This window comes from Sminthopsis crassicaudata, chromosome 2, assembly GCF_048593235.1.
Source record: "Sminthopsis crassicaudata isolate SCR6 chromosome 2, ASM4859323v1, whole genome shotgun sequence".
Lineage (NCBI taxonomy): Eukaryota > Metazoa > Chordata > Mammalia > Dasyuromorphia > Dasyuridae > Sminthopsis > Sminthopsis crassicaudata.
Genome location: NC_133618.1, coordinates 413023431 through 413039201, shown reverse-complemented (window position 1 = coordinate 413039201; position 15771 = coordinate 413023431).

Genomic DNA, 15771 nt, shown 5'->3' with positions numbered 1-15771 from the left:
AAATAAGGCAGCAAATTAATACTCTGAATACAATTTCTAATTGTGGGATTAATTATGAAAGTCTAAATTTGAGTTGATAAATTCCCTGGGCTATTTTAAAATCTGATGGGTCTTAATATACCATCTGTTCCTGGAGTTGGGGAGTTACTTTTTCATAGACACTTTCATAGACACATAGACAAACTAAAATTTTCAGATACATCTTTCCATGAAACATCAGTTTTTCAAGTGTCTAATGGTTCAGTATAAACCAGCTTGTTCTTCTCCCTTAATTTAGCTAAAAACACACACCAGCTGGGGAATTACAGCTGGCTGGGAAAAAAACAAAGGCATTCAGATCTAAAGCTAATCCATAATGTTCTGTGCCAATGGTGGGCAAAGGACAGCTAAATATCTCTCTGACCTTAAAGTATTGAGCACATTGGCATTGGAACATGGATCACTGCCCTTAACATACTCCAGAAAATTCTAGTCCTCACAGGATAAGGCCTTAATCAATTGACCTGTTATTGATAATCTAGTAAGTAACTCTTTTTTTTTTCTGAAGTATACATGAAAGGAGTTAGATCTGAGAACTATGTTGAACTCATGTGCAAGCAATTAAATTTGAAAAAAGGCAAGGCAAGCAGTGCATGGTGCTGCTTTTGTTGGCTATTTGGATATTCACAAGCCTCTTTGGATATATCCATTAATTGCTGGTTTAGTGAACTAATTAGAGCTGGTAAATGTGAGCTATATCCTGCAAGCAAAATAAGCACTTCTGGAATATTCCTCCAATTTGTGTTGCTACTAGGGTGCTATTCAATAATTACATTTAATATGTGAAGATCAGTATTTTCAGCAGCTTTGAGGAATACCAATTGTGGGAATTTTCTCCATTAACACAAAGAGCAGTTGGTTCTCTTAGAGTCTATGAATGGGCCAGGGGTTACTTGAGGACATATAGATGTTAAATGACTTGCCCAAGATCACATAGCCAGTAACTCTCAGAGAAGAAATTTTAATAAGTCTCCCATTCTACCAACTCTATCAATTATACCATGCCACTTCCTAATTAAATTTAACAATGTAACCTATTCAAATGAAATTGAAAAAAGTATTTTCCTTTGGTTAGCAAATGAGGTGTTATTTTATAAAATCCGCTTAAGTAATTAAAGTTTTGTTTAAAATAGTCTCTTTACATCACATTAGCAATCAGGAAGAATAAGTGAATCCCCAAAGAAACCTAACTATTCCAAGGATATCTCTCTCTCTCTCTCTCTCTCTCTCTCTCTCTCTCTCTCTCTGTATATATATATATACACACAAAATATATATAAATGCTACTATTACTAATACTACTGAGCTCAGAAAGTTATAATATTTTTAAGATTAGCCAAGAACATTTTATCATACTTATTAATTTTTTTCAGACAGGCAAAAAGTTATAACTAAATAGATAAGTAGATAGATAGGTGATATATATATATATATATATATATATATATATATATATATAATATGTGTGTATGTGTGTGTATTTATATATATGTATATATATGTATATATATATATTATCAAATTTTCCAAAATAAAATAAGCTAAATTATTTTTCTGTGCAGATGAAAGCACAAAAATAGTTACCAAAGGGACAAGAATGGATTAGGCATTTTTTCTTCAAAATTTTTTTTAAAGCATGTCTTCCAGACATCAAAGCACATATGTATAATCCATACTTTGAGGGAGCCTAAAACTGGTACATTGTTTCAGCTCAAGTGTTAGGGTTTGTAATAGGATTATTAATTTGTTGATTGAATTGGTTGAATTCCCAGAGGATTCAACAGTAATCCTAGGACTTAAATAGCAGAACAGCTTAGATCAAAAATGAAATAGGTACAAGCTTCTGAACCAACCAATAGTAAGACTGTGCCTATAATGGGTCACTGAATTTATAATCTAAATGAGAAAAGGAACTGCAGAGTAAAAATAAAACAAATAAACAAATAAATCTCTTCTATTTCCACATATAAAGAAAGTGATTGCTATTTATGCATGCTGGCATAATCTCTGACAAATAGCATCCCAATAGGTGCCTATGTCGCTAAAGTTGATAAATTCTCTAGTAAAACCTTATGTTAAGAGATGTTATGGTCTGGCATTTATTGCATGGATATATGTAATTTTTAATATTCATTATAATAAAGTTTTGTGACTCTTTGTAAAATAAATCTAAAGGGATTGGAAGATCTTGCCATGGAAACCCTTACTCTCGCTCAAAAAAGGACAAGAATGTACTTTTTATATATATATATATATGTATATATATATATGTACATATATATATATATATATATGTATATATATATATATGTATGTATATGTATATGTATATATGTATATATATATATATATATTCCTCCACCCCCGTGGAACTTTTTATTTTCTTTAGCCCTTTGCTATTGAATTTCTGAACCAATATGCCATAGCTTCTCCTCCATAAATTGCCATTTTAGTAGATAAAGCACCAACCTTGTAGTCAGGAAGTTCTAAGTTCAAATCCCACTTCAGAAACCTTCTAGCTGTGTAAAAGTGGGCTCAGTTCGTCTTTTTCCTCATTGATAAAATAGTGAGGTTGGATTTGATAAATTGTTAAGGTTTTTCTGCCAATTAACCTACAGTCATATGAGGTCACAAAAGACAAAGTTGGATTAAATTTATCTCTTAGCACTCCTTATAGTGAACAGCATTTTGTGCATTCAAAAAGTATCTGTTTGGTCTTTTAGCCTTTTTTGCTTAATCATAAATTTTATTTATATTTTCTAAAACAAAAAACAAACAAACAAAAAAAACTTTGGAGTTGTCATTCATTTTATTCTCTAAAAGCATTTCCCCTTCTTAATATTACATACAAATTAGAACACTAGATTATATTTATTTGGATAGTGAACTGTTTTTATTAAACTTTGATCATAAACGATGCAACTCAGGTTATTTAAACATTAAACTTGAGGTCTTCTATTTTATCTCTCAGCCCCAAGCCACACATTATTCTTCTGATACCCTGAATAATTTTTGACTCTTAGAATCCATTTTCTTCAGACTTCTTTCCTATTCTCCATCTATAGGATCTTTATATTTTCTTTTTCAGATTAAAACTTTGAAGGCTTGTTTTCTCACAGTGATATTACCTCTGGCATTTTAGTTCTCTTCTTAATTATTATAGTGTTTAGGAAGCTCCTTTTTGAAGCTTGAAAAGAACCTAAAGGGACATGGAGAAAGCAGCTGCTTTACACTTGATTCCTTATCATGAGTTCATTATTAGCACTAGCACCTGCTCTCTGCCAATCAGAATAAGTAGGTCAACAGGCATCATTTCCTGCCTATAGCCACAAAAGTAAAAGTGTATAAGAGACAAAATAAAATGAAGGTTCTTACTTCTCTGTTCTGTATGAGAAAAGTTGTCTGACTATAAGTAGTCAAGAAAGATGAGGAAAAGTTTGATTTGATGAAAATAAAAATGCAAGAGACTTTCTTTTTAGCAGATCAGTGTGTATTTCCCACCTACTATAGTGTTCAAAACATTATTCAAAGATTCAAAAATTGAATAGGCAGTGTTTTTGGCAAGGAAGTCAGCATGTTGTAAAAAAACAAAAACAAAACAAGGAATTATAAGTTGGAAGGCTGGAGGTCTTTCTCAGCCTTTGTCAATGAAATGAAAATATTCAATGAGATGAGAATATTTAATGGTGGTTATAATTTATGTCTTCAAATATTTGAAGAGTTCTGATGTAAAATAAATATTAGACTCTATTTAACCCCCAGAAAATAGAAACAGGGGTAATGTTTAAATATTAAAAAGAAGAAAACTGAGATTTCATAATAAAGGAAAAAGAAAATAAAAAATTTCAAACATATCTATAAAGTTCCTCCTCACTGGAAGTCTTTAAGCAAAAGTTGATTTCCTACTTTTCAGATTATCTTGCATTTTGGAATGGTAGGAATAATATACTGAAGAAGAGAGCTCTAAAATCTGTTCTGGTGATTCTTTCTCAGCTCTTTATTTTATTTTTTTTTTGAGATGGCTTTCTCTGCCTCAGTTTCCAGCACATTACACCTCCAAGCAAAATGATTTTCATTTTTTTTTTTCTTTTCAATCCTGATTCAGGAATAACAATTGGTATTGGAAATACCTGAGAAGATCCCTTGAAATTCTCATCCTCAGCCTTTTTCATCCCACCAAAGGCTCAAAATCTTTTTTTATAAAATCTAGGAATGGCCTGAAGTCACATTTTCTTTCTCTTCTTTTGAAAAACCATAAAAATATAAATCAATAAAATTTCCTTTCTGTATAGTTCCAAACTTTCATGCTTGGAAAATCCCAGTAATTAGGTAAAAAAAAATATTAATTGTATTCTATGTGCCAGGTACTTTGCTACTCAGTAAATATAGATATTGCATAACTAAAAACAAAATGACAGAAATAAACTTTAGATTTTAAATAATTTATTTCAAAAATCCTTATATTTCTAGTAAGTCATGGCTAAGAAAAGTTATCAAACTGAAAGTCCAATTTTATAGATAGCTTCATTTTGTTAAAAAATAATCATATAATGTTTTTACCTTCCTTCTTCATTAACTTCGAGAAGCAGTACAATAAAGATAAGAACCAACTATGCTAAATAATATAATGGAAAAAAAAAAGTTGCACTTTTAAAATTTCATGCAACCATATATTTAGGGAAAATTTCAAGGGCCTTGAATTCTATTTGATATTTTCTTTCATTGAGAAATACATAAATTGCCTTTGACATTCATTTAAGCAAAGTGGATCCTTTATTTTAGTTAAAATATACTTATTAAATTCCTCCTATGGCCAACTCTACAGGGAGTACAATTGGAATGATACAAAAAGTAAGTAAATGTTATCTTTGTCTTTGAGGAACCTACTGTGATTTGTTCAGAGGCTCACTTCATCAGCTTTTGAATGAAAGACATATATGTATGGATACTTTTTAATTTTATTGTTGACCTTATTAATTTTCCCTTAATTTTTCTAATATAGTAGAATATTTCTGATAAATTGCAAAGTATTTATAAATTCTATTAAATCATTACTTTGAGAACAAATAAATTGGAATACAATTTAGCCAAGTTAGCAACAAGAATTTTTAAGGTATTCATTTATGTTTCAGGAACCGTGTTAAGCATGCAGGATATAATATAAGAAAAAAAGAAGTACAACTTATAGTTTTCAATAAATAGATAAACAAACACATTGAAAAGTGGCTGTTGGAAATGAGAGGCATCAGGAAGGATTAAATAGAAAATCAATGGCATAATCTACTTTTAGCCAGTATACTTCTTCCCTTTGATTCTTTTTCATTTCACTGTATCTCTTTAAAGGAGATGTCATGAGTTTAAGACAAGTGATACAACTACACTAAAAAGTAATCATTGGGATTGTTCATTATGAAAAGGAAATTATGAAAAGGAAATAATCTTTGTTGGAGGAATTGTGACCAGAAAACATACTGTGGTTCGAGATTGCCTTACCAGTGACAGTGAGGCCTAGTTTGTGTTCTTTTATTTGAGATATGAAACCCTAAATACTTATTGATCCTTGACTACCGTATCATTTAGGAACAATATTTACAGATGGAAAATTCTGATGAGTTTCTGATTAGGCATAAAAAGAAAATTTTAAACATTGAATGTCAAGCATGATTCCCTTCTGCTCTATCAGATGCCTGCCATTGAAAGGTAGAACACTGAGCAGTTTGTAGAATAAAGTAATAAATGTGAATAAGGAGTTTTCTGCTCCTAAGTGTCTTTGGAAAGTAAGATTCACTTTATATATGTATTATTAATGAAAATACATTACTTTTCTCATTAAGTTTTTCTGTGTCAATATTAAAATCTGTGTTTCCTATAAATACATATGTATATATGGAAAATAAAGGGAAGTGTGGAGAGGTAGACAGGGGATGTCCAGGGCAATGTGGAAGAATAGTTACCAAATTAAATTTTGTTTAGGAAAACAATCTGAGAAAACCAATATGTGGATATTGAAAAGTTAATTCTTAGGGATATAAAAAATATGAAATCATTAAACTATATATTGTTTGGTCATGCTACTCTGAACCATATATGTCAAGAAAGTCAAGAGCAATGAGAAAAACAAATAAGCAAACAAAAAATAAATCTAAGAATAAGCATTTTGTTGTGGAAAGAACTAAAGAAGCATTTTATTGTGGAAAGAACTAAAAGCAAAACAGCTATCAATTAAATTGGACAAATAAATTTTAGTAGTTTGTTGAGTGTAATGGAATTTAGTTGTGTTAGAAGACATGAGGAATATACTGTGTTCAGAGAAATATAAAGAGAATGTGTAAAAGAGAATGAAGTGACCTCAACCAGAATAATTTAAAAGATGAGTGTTTCATTAATATGAGTGAAAGAATTCTCAAAGACTTCATAATTCTTACTAAATCAGTGATGAAATATGTCTTTAAAAATCATTAAAACACTCCTGCTTCTTGATGGCAAAAATACTACATGTTTGTTTTTTATCTATAGTACTTAGTATAGTTCTCAGCACACAGTAGTGTTTAATAAATATTTTGACTGTCAGAATGTTGATGAGGAACAGAATTACACACAGCTTCTCAACAAAATTTACTATGTTGATTTGTTTTGTTTGACTATGAATATGTCTTATCATGGAATGCATTTCTGAATATGAGGGAGAAGGAACATGGATTGATGAGTAGGAATATGAGTTTTTCAAAGATCATCAATAAAATATTTTTTTAATTATTCAAAGAGAAGAAAGGGGAGAAGACATAAATAAAGCAATTTAACTACTTTATTATATGTGTATATGTATGTATGAGTACACATTTGAGTGGATACATGGCATTCAGTGTTCTGAGAAAATTTTAATTAATTTAAATAATTTAACTTTATTTTACATTTTAACTAAACCATTAAATACACATACATTTATACAGATATTTTTAAAAGTTGATTAATAAATCATTTAAATAAATAGTTTTCTCCAAAAGAGGCTTATTTGCTTTGAGATAAGATAATGATCACATTTTAGGGCAGATACACCATCAATCTTGAATCTCATGAAATATTTTTTTTCTATTAGGACACAGTAAGTGAAAAAGAATCAAAGAAAAGAAATAAGCTTTTTGGCTAAAAGCAAGATTACTTTATTGATTTTCTATTTAATCCTGTCCAATCCTTTTCATCTCCAACTGCCACTTTTCACTTTGCTTATTTATTTATTGAAAGCTATCTATATGTACTTGTTTTTGTTTATATTATATTCTGCACACTTATAACAATGTCTGGCACAGCTTGAATACTTAATAAATGCTTATTTTTTGATTGAACTCTAAATAATGTTGATTTCAACAGAGTTAAATATAGTTTATAATAAATTTCTTTCTGCAAGTAGTGGTGATAAATTCAACATTTCTCTCTCAGTTTCCATCTTTGAAATGCTTTCTTGTTTACAGAGAAAGAAACAATTGCCCAGCTTAAGATATCTTAGAAAAACTTAAGAAAAGATCTGTCTCATATGGACAAAAGAGGAATGTGGCCCAGGGCAGGCATAATACAGGGAATCTAGTAGGAGCCTCTTAGCCAAAACACAGACAAGCAACCTAGGCTCCTCTGTCCTGATCAATCTGCCAGCTGTGCGATTAGCAACTCAAGGACAGAAAGAAATTGCAACATCCCAAACACAGGCTCAACAGGCTGGTCTAAGCCAGGTCAATCAAGGGCAGTGAAAAAGCTGGCTTCACCTCTGGCCACAACACAGAAAACTAGTTAGAAGCTCATCTTTCTTTGAAAACAAAAACAAAAACAAAAACAAAACAAAACAACAACAACAGCAACAAAAACTTGGAAATGACCAGGAAAAAGGAAAAAAAAAAAGATCCAATTATAAAAAGGTGCTATGGCAACAACAAAGATCAGAAGAGGAATCCAAAAGAGATCAATGACAAAATAGCTATATAGGAAATCAAAGAGGAAAATGAATTGGTCTCAAAAGTAAAAGATTTTGTTGAAATAACTCAAAATGGGGGAAAAAAAGTAAGAGAGGTAGAAGAAAATTGGGAAAATAAACGAGAGCTATGCAGGAGAATTATGAGAAAAAACTCAACAGTTTGGAAAAGGAAGTACAAAAAATTCACTGAAGAAAACAACTTCTTAAAAATGGAATTTGTGAAATAGAGGGGGAAAAAGTGTGAAAAAACACTTAACAGAAGAATTAGCCAAATGGAAAAAGAGATTTTAAAAAGCTAACAGGAAAAAAAAACATTAAAAATTAGAATTGGACAAATGATAGTGAATGACTCAATGAGACATCAAGAATTAGTCAAAGGAAAATTTTAAAATGTGGGGAATGGGCTTTCAATTAAAAAAGGGGATGTCTGCCATTCCTTTTAAAAACAATTGAGAGTATGGGAATAAATGGACTTTTCCTTAAAATAATCAGTAGCATCTATTTAAAACCATCAGTAAGCATCATATTTAATGGGGATAAACTGGAACCATTCCCAATAAAATCAGTAGTGAAACAAGGTTGCCCACTATCACCAATACTATTCAATATTGTATTAGAAATGCAATAAGAGTTGAGAAAGAGATTAAAGTAATTAGAGTAGGTAATGAGGAAACCAAATTATCACTCTTTGCTGATGATGTGATGGTATACTTAGAGAACCCCAGAAATTTTACTAAAAAGCTATTAGAAATAATTCACACCTTTAGCAAAGTTGCAGGATACAAAATAAACCCACATAAGTCATCAGCATTCTTAGATAACACCAACAAAGTCCAACAGTTAGAGCTACAAAAAGAAATTCCATTTAAAGTAACTACCAATAATAAAATATTTAGGAATCTATCTGCCAAGGGAAAATCAGAAACTATATGAGCAAAACTACAAAACACTTTCCATACAAATTAAGTCTGATATAACCAAATGGAAAAATATTAAATGCTCTTGGATAGGGTGAGCAAATATAATAAAGATGACAATTCTACCTAAACTAATCTATTTATTTAGCATTATACTAATCAGACATGCAAAAAAACTATTTTAATGACCAAGAAAAAAAAAACAAACAAACAAACAACAGTGTTCATATGGAAAAACAAAAGGTCAAGAATTTCAAGGGAATTAATGGAAAAAAAAATCAAATGAAGGTGGCCTACCTGTACCAGATCTAAAATTATATTATAAAGCAGTGGTTATCAAAACCATTTGGTATTGGCTAAGAAATAGACTAGTTGATCAGTGGAATAGGTTAGGTTCAAAGGACAAAACAGTCAATAACTTTAATAATCTAGTGTTTGACAAACCCAAAGACCCCAGCTTTTGGGATAAGAACTCAATGTTTGACAAAAATTGCTGGGAAAATTGGAAATTAGTATGGCAGAAACTAGACATTGACCCACATTTAACACCATACACCAAGATAAGGTCAAAATGGATTCATGATCTAGGTGTAAAGAATAAGATTATAAATATATTGGAGGAGCATAGCATAGTTTACCTCTCAGACCTGTGGAAGAGAAAGGAATTTATGACCAAAGAAGAACTAGAGATCATTATTGATCACAAAATAAAAAATTTTGATTATATAAAATTGAAAATTTTTTTATGCAAACAAAATTAGTGCAGATAAGATTAGAAGAGAAACAATAAACTGGGAAAGCATTTTTACAGTCAAAGGTTCTGATAAAGGCCTCATTTCCAAAATATATAGAGAATTCACTCTAATTTATAAGAAATCAAGCCATTCTCTAATTGATAAATGGTCAAAGGATATGAACAGACAATTATCAGATAAAGAAATTGAAACTATTTCTAGCCCTATGAAAAGATACTCTAAGTCATTATTAATCAGAGAAATACAAATTAAAGCAACTCTGAGATACCACTACACACCTGTCAGATTGGCTAGAATGACAGGGAAAGGTAATGCAGAATGTTAGAGGGAATGTGGGAAAACAGGGACACTGATACGTTGTTGGTGGAATTGTGAATATTCCAGCCATTCTGGAGATCAATTTGTAACTATGCTCAAAAAGTTATCAAACTGTACATATGCTTTGATCCAGCAGTGTTACTACTGGACTTATATCCCAAAGAGATTTTTAAAGAAGGGAAAGGGACCTGTATGTGCAAGAATGTTTGTGGAATGTTTGTGGCAGCCCTCTTTGTAGTGGCCACAAACTGGAAACTGAGTGGATGTCCATCAATTGGAGAATGGCTGAATAAATTGTTGTATATGAATATTATGGAATATTATTTTTCTATAAGAAAGGACCAAAAGGATGATTTCAGAAAGGCCTGCAGAGACTTACATGAACTGATGCTGAGTACAAGACCAGGAGATCATTATGTACTTCAACAACAATACTATATGATGATCAATTTTGATGGACGTGGGTCTCTTCAACAATAAGATAAGCCAAATCAGTTCCAATAGAGCAGTAATGAACTGAACCAGTTACACCCAGCAAAAGAACTCTGGGAAATGACTATGAACCACTACATAGAATTCCTAATACCTCTATTTTTGTCTGCCTGCATTTTTGATTTCCTTTTCAGGCTAATGGTACACTATTTCAAAAGCCGATTCTTTTTGTACAGCAAAATAACTGTTTGGACATGTGTACATACATTGCATTTAATTTATACTTTAACATATAGAAAATGTATTGGTTAACCTGTCATCTGGGGTGGGGGGGAAGGAAAGGTAAAATTGGAACAAAAGGCTTAGCAATTTTCAGTGCTATAAAATTACCCATGCATATATCTTGTAAATAAAAAGCTATAATTAAAAAAAAAAAGAACAAAAAAGGGGATGTCTGATCATTCTCATAAAAGACCAAAGATAAAAAGAAAATTTGATTTTATTTTCTCATTTTTTACATTTATTTTTAGAATTTTGAGTTTCAGGTTCTCTCCCTTTCTCCCTCCACCCTCTCTTTCCCCCATTAAGACATATACAAAAAATCATAGATTTTCATAATAACCTCATTCCTCCCCAAAAAAACAAACAAACAAAAAAAAACTTTCAAGAAAAACAAAATAAAAAGGGATTGTCTAATTCTAGGATCTGTGGAGAAGGAAATAATTTATGGCCAAAGAAAAACTATAGAACATTATAAACTGAAAAATGGAGAATTTTAATTACATTAAATTAAAAAAAAAAGTTTTTGTATAAACAAAACCAAAGCAGGAAAGATTAGAGGGAAAGCAGAAAGATGGTGTTTCTGATTAAAACCTCATTTCTGAAGAAATTAAAGCCATTTACAGTCATGAGAAAAAAAATGTTTTCAATCACTATTGCTCTGAGAAATGCAAATTAAAACAACTCTGAGGTACTATTATACCTATCAGATTAAATAAAATGACAGAAAAGAAAAATTATAAATGTTGGAGAGGATGTGGGTAAATTAGAAAAATGATGCATTGTTGATGGAGTTTTGAACTAATTCAACCACTCTGAAAAGTAATTGGAACTGAGCCCAAAGAACAATATAACTCTACATATCCTTTGATCCACCAGTGTGCTTACTGGGTCTGTATAGCAAAGAGATCATCAAAGACAAAACAGTATTCACATGTGTAAAGGGCTGAAACTCTTAAAAGGTATGCTTGAATCAGACAACTGAGCACTTAAGGCTAATTACCTATTTGACAATGACTCTATTAGCATATGTTTGGGAAAAAATGACCCTTCTCACTGTTCAGTGCTGGCCCAATGTTTGGTGTATACAGATAATTGTAGGCAAGGATTAGAGGGTAGGGTGAGACAAGGGAGACTCACTTTGAGTCAGGACAAGGAGGAGAGAAGTTGGTGGCAAGCCTCATGGCAGTTTGTCTGTCTCCTTCATTTCTCCCCTAAAGTCCAGGAACTTTTATTTATCCTGACTCTGGCTGATCCTGAGGCCTCCAAGGAGCTAGCCCAGACTTTACATTTTGGTGCATTTAAATAACAACCACACATACACCTCCTTCACACATGTGCAAAATTGTTGGTAGTAGTTCTTTTTACAATGGCAAGGAATGGAAAATCAAGTGGATACCCATTAATTGAGGAATGGCTGAGCAAATTATGCTATACAAATGTAAAGGAAAAAAAATGACTTTTTTTTTAAAGTTTAAAAGCTTATATCCCTATATGGGAAGGTGATATCTTTAACTCTTGAGATCTATATCTTTGTTAGGAGTGTGTCTATTTAAGTTGCAGGTATAATTTGATTATATTATTATGACTTGAACAAGAAATTAGAGGACAAATGGTAATTCTACTGGAAGAGAAAAATGGAGTTAAAATGGCTAAATTACATCTCATGAGAAGGCAAAAAAGAAAAAAGGGAAAGAGGGGAGGGATGTGAGCATTGTGTGAATATTACTCTCATCAGATTTCACTCAAAGAGAGAATATTAGACACATTGAGCTTCACAGAGAAACTTGTTTCACCCAAAAGGGAATTATAGGGATTTATTAGGGGAAGGGGGAAAGGAAAGGAGGAAGACAATAGAAGGGAGTAAACAAGTAGAAAGGTAGTGGTATAAAAAAAAAGGGGGATGCAAAAGGGAAAGCTGTTTGAGGGAGGTGGTGAACAGTGACTAAATACTGGGGTGGAGGAAAAGAGGTAAAGGAAGAAAAAACATAACTGGAGGCAAACAAGATGGCAGGAAAAAGAGAGATAGTAATTGTATCTGTGAATGAGAATGAGATGAACTCTTCCATAAAACAGAAGCAGATTGCAGACTGGATTAAAAGCCAGAATCCTGCAACTTGTTTATGAGAAACTCATTTAAAGCAGAATGATGCATTTAGAATAAAGGCAAATGGCTGAAGCAGAATCTATTATGTTTCAGAAGAGGTGAAAATAATAATAAAAGGGATAGCAATCTTGATCTCAGATCTAGCAAAAACAAAAATAAAACTAATTAAGGGAGATAAGGAAGAAATTACATTTGACTTTAAAAGTACCATAGATAATGAAATAAAACATTTGACTTAAAAGTACCATAGATAATGAAATAAAACCAATACTAAATATATATGCACCAAGTGATATAACATTCAGGTTCCTAGAGGATAAGTTAAGAGAGCTGTAAGAATAATTGAATAGCAAAACTACACTAGTGGGGGAATTTCAACCTTCCTCTCTCAGAACTAGATAAATTTAATCACAAAATAAATAAGAAATTAAGAATGTAAAAAGAATCCTAAAAAAGTTAGGGATGATAGACCTTTGGAAAAAATTGGATGGAACCAAAAAGGAATATATCTTTTTTCAGCAGTATATGGAACTTATACAAAAATTAAACATGTATTAGGTCATAAAACCTCAAAATCTAATGCAGAAAGACAGAAATATGCATTTTTCTCAGATCTTGATGCAATAAAAATGCCATACAATAAAAGACCAGGGATCAAAATTAATTGGAAATGAAATAAACTAATTTTAAAGATTGAATGGGTGAAACAACAAATCATAGACTCAATAATTTCATCCAAGGGAATGACAACAATGAGAGAGCATACCAACATTTGTGGGATGCAGCCAAAGTGGATATTAAAGGGAATTTTATACCTTTTCGTATGACTAGAAATGGTTTTAATTTATTCATTTGAAAATTTTTGTTCATATCCTTTGACCATTTATCAATTAGAGAATGGCTTGGATTCTTATAAATTTGAGTCAATTCTCTATATATTTTAGATATGAGGCCTTTACCAGAACCTTTGAATGTAAAAATGTTTTCCCAGTTTATTACTTCCCTTCTAATCTTGTCTGCATTTGTTTTATTTGTTTAAAAAAAACAGTTTTAAACTTAATATAAAATGATTTATATATTTATATATATATATAATATAAAATTATATATTTTACGTTGAATAATGAATTCCAATTCATTACTGATTACAAATTTCTTCCTTCTTCACATATGTAAAAGGTAAACTATCTATGTTCTTCTGACTTGTTTATAATATCACTCTTTATGTCTAAATCATAAACTGATTTCAACCTTACCTTGGTATACGGTGTTGGATGTGGCTCAATGCCTAGTTTCTGCCATACCATTTTCCAATTTTCCCAATTTTTGTCCAATAGTGATTTCTTATCTCAAAAGCTGGGATCTCTGGGTTTGTCAAATACTCAATACTATAGTAATTGACTATTTTGTCCTGTGATGGACTACACTTTCTTAAACAGTACCAAATGGTTTTGATGAGCACAGTTTTATAATATAATTTTAGATCTGGTGCAGCTAGGCCATCTTCATTTGCATATTTTTTAGTTGTAAGCTCAATTCATTGGTCTTCTCTTTCTCTATATTATGCAAGTAAACATCTAGATATATAAAATTTCCCCTAATAACCTTTTTAGTTGCATTCCACAAAATTTGGAATGTAGTCTCTTTATTGCCATTCTGTTTGATGAAATTATTGATTGTTTTTTCACCCACTCATTTTTTTAGGATTAGATTATTTTCCAATTAATTTTGATCTATTTTCCCCTGGGCTTTTATTGCATGTAAATTTTTTGCATCATAATCTGAGAAAAAATGCCTTTAATATTTCTGCCTTTATGCATTTGACTTTATGCCTGGTCAGTTTTTTTTAAAGGTTTTATGTGCTGCCAAGAAAAATATATAATCCTTTCTGTTTCCATCTAATTTTTCTAAGTCTATCATCCCCAACTTTTCTAGGATTCTATTTACCTCCTTAATTTCTTTCTTATTTATTTTGTGGTTTGATTTATCTATTTCTGAGAAAGTAAGTTTGAGAGCCCCCACATATGTAGTTTTGCTGTCTTTCAGCTCTCTTAAGTTATCCTTTAGGAATCTAGATTCTATACCACTTGGTGCATATATGTTTAGTATTGATATTACTTCATTATTTATGGTACCTTTAAGTAGGATTTAGTTTCCTTTCTTTTTTCTTTTAATTAGATCTATTTTTGTTTTTGCTTGATTTGAAATTAGAATTGCTACACCTGTTTTTTTTTCTTTTTAAACTCAGTCAAAGCATAATAAATTCTGCTCCAGAATTTTACTTTTACTCTGAATATATCAGTCTATTTTAAGTGAATTTCTTGTAAACAACAAGTCGTAGGATTCTGCTTTTAATCCAGTCTGCTATCTGCTTCTGTTTTATGGGAGAGCTCACCTCATTCACATTCACAGAAAAAAAAAATACTATTTCTGTATTTCTTGCCATCTTGTCTACTCTTAGTTACATTTTTCTCTTCCCTTTCTTCCTTTCCCTCTTTTTCAGATTTTTGGCATTAATCATTCTCTTTCTCAAACAGATTTCTGCTTTTGCAGTTCACTCCATTTCTTATACCTTTCCTCCTCTATTAATTATCTGATGAGAGTAATATTCACACAATTCTCATCCTCCTATCCTCTTTTCCTCAATTGCAATAGCTCTCTTTTGCCTCTTCATGAGATGTAATTTACCTATTTTAAACTCCATTTTCTGTTTCTTTCAGTAGAATTCCTCCTCTAATTTCTTTTTTTGCATCATCACAATGAGATCAGATTATACCTATACCCTCTAAGTATACCCATAACAGAAATACAGACCTTAAGAGTTAAACACATTATCTTCCTATATAGGGATATAAGCTTTTTCCATTTCTTCAAGTCTATTTTTAAGAAGTTTTCTTCAGATAATTTCTGATTTTCCTTTTCCATACTCTCCTGCAAAGATCTCATTTCCTTTTCCCATTT